The sequence below is a fragment of the Panthera leo genome, chromosome A1 (assembly GCF_018350215.1).
Source record: "Panthera leo isolate Ple1 chromosome A1, P.leo_Ple1_pat1.1, whole genome shotgun sequence".
Taxonomy (NCBI): Eukaryota; Metazoa; Chordata; class Mammalia; order Carnivora; family Felidae; genus Panthera; species Panthera leo.
This window is the reverse complement of record NC_056679.1, coordinates 183,199,541-183,208,153: the sequence shown is the minus strand read 5'-3', so window position 1 is coordinate 183,208,153 and position 8,613 is coordinate 183,199,541.

Below are 8,613 nucleotides of genomic sequence, written 5' to 3'. Positions count from 1 at the left end.
GTATTTGTTTCTTTGGTGTCTTTTATAATCAGAGTACAATATGATACATCACAATTTTCAATGTCTGAGTCATTCAACTGAGAATAACATCTTGCAGGATTTTTCATTTTACAGCCATGGTGGTCTTTTCTTAGCCCAAGTCACTTTGATGTCTGTTTAACTATGTGTGGTGAATATATGATACCTCATCCCTTCATTTTGTCCTCCAGTCTATAATGAGTGACTGTTATTCAGAGTTCCCACTCAATGAAAAATGTTCACTGCCTTCTGGAATTTTTTTATTGTCTGAAATTTAGAGCTTGAAGACAACTTACTCTGTAATTGCTAGAAAATCATTATGGTCTTTCAGCAGCTCATCCCATCAGGATTATCATCCTAAATCAAGAAAGATGTACACACACACACACACACACGCACACACACACAGAGTTCATGTGCATACACATGGTACACACATGTGCACACAGTAGTGGGCAGTGTTGAGTGACCCAATTTTTCTCCATTCTATTTGCATCTCTCAGGAAGTAGAATAGAGCAGGAGCCATGTTTCTCCAGAAAATAAGAAACAGGAGCAGAATGATATCTAATTAAAATGTTTACAGCATTTCCCACGAGATATAAGCTACTGACATTTTCCAGACTGCAAGCCAAGAAATGCTTAGGATTATACAGATGTACTTTGCAATCTACAATTGCCATGCAATGAAAACATAATTTAGACACAGTTCAGGAAATATGGATTGGATAACCTTTCTTTAGAACTCAGAAATTAAAAGTTAGGTCCTATGAGAACTTATGGTAAGTTGAGCAGCTCGCCTCTTCTCACAGTAAATTAAGAATCCATTTCCTCTGCTTTGTAGGACCTCTTCCTCTAGAAAGGTTTCCAACATCTGTATCTGAGTCCGCCAAAACAATAGTTGCTTTGTTGTATCTCGTTTTCCTCCCAGCTGCTCTCATACCTACTTTAACACTCTACACTTTTCCCTGATTATCACACTCTGGTTCTCCGTGTTATAATATTTCTTAGGTGTGACCAGTGTTACCAATATCAGCTTCTCCTAACCTCCCTGGTTCTTAATTCCTCATAATATTACTCACTGACACATTCAACTGATAGATGTTTTTGAACAACTACCTTGTTCTAGATACCCTTAGAGTGAAGGGGACATATCCATAACCAATGTAGACAGACCTGTTGTTCTAATGAAGCTCACATTTTAGTACAGGGAGAGGACAGAGAGACAAGAAACAAGCAACCAGTATTATTTGCTATAGTGATGAATACCGTGAAGAAAATAAAACACACTAAGAGAAAATAAAGTGATAATGGGGAAAGTAACTTGTTTTTTTCACTTAATCCCTCTGAATTCATATCTTCACTTCCTTCCTGCAAGGTCTGGTGTGACCTAGAATTCATTTTTCTCCCATTCACAGAGGCATTCATGAGGCCACTAAATTCTCAGCTTATTTCCCATACTTCATTTCTATTCGTATAAAATAACTGTTTTAGGAGAATAATGGAAAGTATTCTTTGTCACTTCAAGATCAGTTTCCTGTTAACGATAGATATTTCTTTGCATTATTACATAGAATACCATCAGTTCCCCTTTTCTCACTCTCTTACATGTAGACCATGACCAGAGGTCCTTTTCTAATAGAAAAATCTATTTTTTCTATTTATAATCTGCTAAAAATCCATGGGAACTTTGTGGGGAAAGGAAAAATTCCTGTACATTGATATAGAACTGGTTTTTAAGTAAAATTAATTCTTTTACTAATCACTGTGTGTGAAAAATGTAGTAATCTACAAATATCCTTCCCTTGAAGAAAGAAATGGATTGCAGCAGAAACAATGGTATAGGAAGAAGATTTTATTATTTCAGTGACATCGGTTCTGATGGAATGTCTTAAAGCTTGGAACTAAGGAAAACATTCCAAATTAAGATTTCTTCCTAACCAAATTTTACCAAGAAAACCTGTAGAAATATTAAGAAGATAAATGTGAGTTTGGGTAATGAATGAGTGTAGAAAGAATGAATACAAGAAACCATTCTTAACTACTAGTGAACTTCTATTAGTGGGTCTCTATGCCCAAATCTACATGCTAATGATGACTCTTGGGTGACTATTAGTTTTATAAGGAATGTTTCCCAATACTGCTTAAACTGTTATATCCTCATTTCCTCTCCAAAAAGATTCTTTGATCACAGCTTCTGTTTGTTAGTTTGCCTGTTTGTTTGTTTGTTTGTTTGTTTTTACTTGTGGTTATTACCACTATCTAATGTGCAGTAAGTACTTTATGCCCTTTTTTTTTTTTTTTTTTTTTTTTTTTTTTTTAATTTTTTTAACGTTTTATTTATTTTTGAGACAGGGAGAGACAGAGCATGAACAGGGGAGGGTCAGAGAGAGGGAGACACAGAATCTGAAACAGGCTCCAGGCTCTGAGCTGTCAGCACAGAGCCCGATGCGGGGCTTGAACTCACGGACTGTGAGATCATGACCTGAGCCGAAGTCGGCAACTTAACCGACTGAGCCACCCAGGCGCCCCAACTTTATGCCCTTTTCATAGGTCCATTGCATAGCAATATATGTGCATAAAAATAAAATGTAATTGGGATCATCTTGACATCTCTGCCTTCAACAGACCTAAGCAGAATGCTCTGTATAACATTGCCTCCTAAGTATCAGTTGCAGGATGAATACATGGAGTTGCTTTGTGTGTGCGCATGTGTACATGTGTGTATATGTTGGGGTCGAGCTGTATCACAATAGGTCTCTATGTCCAAAGGAATGCACTAGCCAAATAGCATAAAAAAAGGTTACATATGCAATCTGAATTCAAGGATACCAAAGATTACAATAAGAAGTTTGTAAACAGTTTCAGAACAATGGAATTCCATTAGTCTAATTGTATTTTTCCTTTTAAAATTAAAACATGTTCATTGACCCAAAGTAAAATTATAGATCATTAATGGAGAAAATACTTAGCACTGTTAAAACCTTGGAAATTGTCTTTCAATGTTTTTTTTTTTTTTACAGAAAATGTGATATTTTATATTTTCTTTGATAGTGTGAACTTTTTTCCTTTATACCAGGCACTGTGGTAGATTTAATAGTGAGCATAGCAGATGAAGTTTTGCTCTCACAGTCTATGATATAATGTATCTTTCCATGTTGATAAATATTCATTATCACATAAATGCCTAAGTCTGTATTTCATACATTATTCAACCTTGTCCTATTGCCAGACATTTGGTTTGTTCTCTACCTTTTTCTATTATTCACAATAATTCTCCACCTATGGAATCCTTGAGACCAAATGTCCCTTCCTTCTCACCCAGTTCAATTTGACCTACTACCCTCTCATACAGTTCAGAGCCAGCTGTTGATCTGATTGGATTAAAGTCATTCATACTAATGTGAGGAATACTTTCCATGCATACGGAAAGAGTTTAATCCACAGTGTGTGGTGGTTTTTGACACGGTCAAATTCAGCCACCATCAATTCTTTAAGATCCAATTCAGCAAAAATCAACTTGCCAAATATTGAATTTATGGAGTGGCTAATTTTAAACACCTAGCATTTTCTCATTTCTGAACATTTTATACATTTTATAAGAATGGGCAAGATATCCCCTAAACACAGATTTTTCTCTTTACTTTTGAGGTCTTACACTCTGCCTCCTCACCTTTCTATGACCCTGATTCTTTGTTCTCATCCCTTTGCCCTCGCATTTTCACTCAAATCTCCTCCTGCCTCCTACCTGGTTTTGCCCGTGCTCATGCCTCTAGCAATAAACTGCTACAGCAAATTATCCTGGACTAGATTTAACGTATTTTCTGATAGTTTTCTGAGAATTGGTCATTTCACAAACTGGCTCCAGGCATATTCCCCTACCCACCTCCCTCACTGAACCATTGCTGAAAACATGGCTTTTACTTGGGACTCTCGGGTAACAATACTTGCTTATTCAAGGTCAAGCCACCTTCCTTTGTCTAGCCTAACAAGGACTACGTACATGAATTAGAACAATAACTTCACACATTCACCTTCTTTTCACACCAGGTCAATAGTTTGAAGAAGGTGAATGATATATAAATATTTCTAATTTTATGTTCATAAATAGAGAGGACTTCCTGTTTAATTTATAAGTGACAACTATTGCTGGCATTTTTCACCTCTGTTATTTTTCAAAAAGATCAATTTTGCCTGTAAAGCATGGATGCAACAAGCTGACTCATCATTTCTAATTTTTCACAAAACCTTCAGAGGCTGAATTCAAGCATGTATACTAGAAATAGTCTTCAGAAAGTTTTCCCTCATCCTGATATACTTGACAATCCACGGACACAGTTGGACTTGAGATGGTTACAGAGCCACACAGCTGCATGGTGAGCCCCATGACTCTGCCATGGTAAATTGGACTTCTTTGGAAGTGTGAAAAGTCAGAAATGAAATCCTAATTTCACATAATAGAAATATAAATCAGAATCTCTTCTGTGCATTGCAATTGCATGGAGGTTGATGGTAAATTTTGTTCTTCCTGTATCATTTCTTCCTTTTATCTATTCACTCTCTAGCACATGGAAGCTGCAGGCAACCCCCAAGTGCAAATATTTACTATGTGTGAGAGTAAGAGGGACAAAACACAGTACAAAAAAGTAAATACTTTGTACTATATAGAATTTAAAGTAAACATTACTTAAAGAGGAAATAATTCATCCTCTGTTCTCCTACTTGATAAGATAAATCATAAAGCAAACCATAACATGAGATATAATAGTTACCATACATTTAGCATAATGGCTTGAACACATTTTCTTTGTAGGAAGTATTCCTATAATAATAGACCAATATGAAAAATTACCTGCGACAAAGTAAGAACACGAAAGTTAACTCAGCACCTATGAAACCCCAAATACGGTATATAATAACAAATATATTTAAATTATCTATATATCTATACCCAAATATGGTATATAATAACAAATATATCTAAAATATTAAACTCAACATTTAATTTTTTAATGTTTTTATGTATTTTTGAGAGAGTAAGAGACAGAGTGCTAACAAGGGGAGGGAGGAGAGAGAGAGGGAGACACAGAATTTAAGGCAGGCTCCAGGCTCTTGAGCAGTCAGCACAAAACCCGATGCAGGGCTTGAACTCATGAACTGCAAGATCATGACCTGAGCTGAAGTCGGACACTTAACTGACTGAGCTTCCCAGGTGCCCCCAAACTCAACATTTAATAAGTTCAGGGTCTTTTCCCCTTTTCATGCCTCAGGCTTTCTATTAAAAAGCCTTTACATTTTATAATGCCAACACTCAAATAAGCACTAGCCTAGCATTTAAAACGCATTAATCAAGTATTGTTTATTCTGTCTGAACTCACCTAGGCCATGAAACTAACGTTAACTGACGTGAATGTGAGATTGTGGCAAAAGAAGTTCATATTATCCAATATGCCCAGATAAGAAAGTATCCAGATACCTTTTTTAACATGGTCAGTATGGCAGGCACCACCATTTGCCCACCTCAGATCTATTTGTTCTTTCTACCCTGCTTAGAATACTATTTTGTTTTATGGTAGATGATAGATAATGATGGATTTTATTCAGCCATAAGAATTTTCTTTCTTGCTTTGACATCGTGCCTTGTGACTAAAGGTGGTTTTGAGGCCCAGTTGAAGGAAATGATCCTAAAGGGAAAGTCTTACAGGAGAAGCAGAATGGCTTTCCTGATAAATCAGTACAGACGTAGCTGCCCGCCCACTTCCTGCTGTGAACATGACCATGGTATCTGGATTTGCAGGAAGAGACAAATATAAGAAAAAATGCAAACGTGCTAATTATGGCAGAGCAGAAAGATGGAAAAATTTATTCCTAACCCACATTTAGCTTGGTTTACTTGAAAAAATAAAAGCTCTCTGACTCACAAGGGCATTTTCTGATTCTTCTTCCCAGTCTAATTTCTGTATTTTAAATCTGCACAGGAGATGTTGTTACCAAAACAAAATTTTTAGTGGACAACTCTACCATGATTCAGTCCAGATTTAAGGAATAAAAATGAAAACTTTTAATCTGTCTCAATTTTGCATGATGTTAGAGCTGTTCATTTACTTTCATTGCTCGCCTTTTATTTCTTTGCCCCAGTTTCTTCTCTTATTATCCTCTGAATAGAAGCTAAAAATACCCAAACTCTGTGATCCAGTGACCTCAAAAATGTAAAAACAAGAATAAAGGGGACATTTTTAGGACATGTTAGGGATTCCAGCATGATTGATCCAAGGGATACAAATTCTTGATTACTTGTGTTTGTGATAAGTAGATATCTACATCATATATTATAACACCAGACAACAAATGCAGATAGTTCTTACACTAATCAGAGATTACCTTCGAGTATCTGATCACTAATGCCACCATTTTTGACCAACTGACCTATTGGCTTGAAATACTCAGAGAATTCCGAGGCCGTGAAATTAAACAGTTAAGATGCTTTTAATAGAGATACCAGAATACGTAACAGGAAGTAGTTAATGTAATGGGGTTTATTAACCTCACATAATAAGTCTAGAGCTTCCTGAGTGTAGGGTTTGTATAGTGGCTTACACAAGCACCCATGGTCATTCCATTCTGATAAATACTCACTGTGTTGGTCACGTCTTACTACATTGTTATGACAAATCAGCCATACCGCAGGGGATAATATCTGTACCAGGAATTATGTAGGCAGCTGGGGCAAAATGCATCTCTTTTCACGTGGCAGTCTCTTTCCTTATGAGGAAAATCCATTTCCAGAAGTCTCTACGCAGATTCTCCTTGTGAATCATTGGGCAGAGCTGGATCACGTGTTGTTTTTTTGTTTTTGTTGTTTGTTTGTTTAAATCACTAAGTGGCAAACTAGAATGGGATTGTTTTGTTTGGGCTGGAGGAAAGACCCAACCTTCTTGTCAATACAGTCATCCAAATGATACTTGAATAAAATTGAGATTCAGCTTGTATTGATTATCAGTTTCTCTAAGGGTTTTTTTTTTTTTAGCTCCTTTTTTTTCTTGAAGAATTTGGAATAGTTGGCTAAATTAGTTTCCCAACGCTGACATAACAAGGTGCCACAAACTGGGTGGCTTAAAAAAGCAGAAATGTAGGGGTACCTGGGTGACTCCGTCGGTTAAGTGTCCAACCTTCACTCAGGTTATCATCTTGCGGTTCCTGAATTCAAACCCCGCATCAGACTCTGCTGACAGCTCAGAGCCTGATGCCTGCTTCAGATCCTGTGTCTCCCTCTCTCTCTGCCCCTCCCCAGCTTGTGCTGTCAGCACAAGAGTCTGTTGTGGGGCATGAACTCATGACTAGTGAGATCATGACCTGAGCTGAAGTCAGACACTTAACTGACTGAGCCACGCAGATGACTCTTCTCTTCTTATAAGGGCACCAGTCATATTGGATTAGGGACCATCTCAGTGACCTTTTTTAACTTGATTACATCTGGAAAAGCCCTATTTCCAAATACATTCACATTTAGGTACTGTGGATTAGAACTTCAACATGTATTTTTAGACCATACAATTCAACTGATAATATTGACATGGTTAAAGAAATGCTTTGGGTGTGCAAAGTAAGGGAAACAGCCCTAAGAAATACAAACACGGAGCCGTACTTGAGAACACACGTGGTAGAAACTAATACATACTATTGTCAGAGTGTTGACTGTCAGACAAATTGTTTAATTATTTTTAGGTTTTCTCTCTCTTTGTTCAAGATTCAGATTTCTTTGAGTGACAGTTAGATTGGCTCTCTTTGAACATAAGCTCACCCCTTGGCAGGGCACTGGGGAGACTAATAGAGTACTTTGAGATCCTTCCAAGCCTTCATTCAATATCAAGGAGGTAGTTCCCTACAGGAAAACTAGGTGTGTTTACCAGAAGAAAAGAAAAGTGGTATGAAATAAAGGTAAAAATGAGCACTATGTGACTTACTCTTTCCTTATCTGCCCCAGGTTGATAGCTGGCTCTGTGAGTGCCACACTGGCAGTGGGAAATCAGAATAGTCTTGGTTTCCCTTGGACAGCCTAGTCATGAGGATCTGTATGAGACACTGCTGGGGAGACTGCTGTGAAAAATGGAATGGCATATGTACTACACATTAAGAATTTAAGGCTGATATAATTGAACTGTCTGTTCATATTGGCATGTACCAGATGAATATCAGTTCTGAATATAGGTACACATAAATGTAATATTGACTGCCATATTTATGAATATTTAAAAATTTTTAATGTTTATTTATTTTAGAGACAGAGGTAGAGAGGGAGAGACAGAGAACAAGTGAGGAAGAGGCAGAGAAAGACACACACACAATCCAAAGAGGCTCTGAGCTCTGAGTTGTCAGCACAGAGCCCAATGTGAGGCTTGAACCCATGAACTGCAAGATTGTGACCTGAACTGAAGTTGGACACTTAACCAACTAAGCCACCCAGGCACCCCTGAATATTTTATAAACAGATTTTGTGTCATCCTTAGCATTGGAAAGGAGCTGTAGAGGGAAGAATTTAAAGCATAAAGATAATAAAAATAAGAACAATTTGAATGTAAGTTTCAGTTGTCACTAAC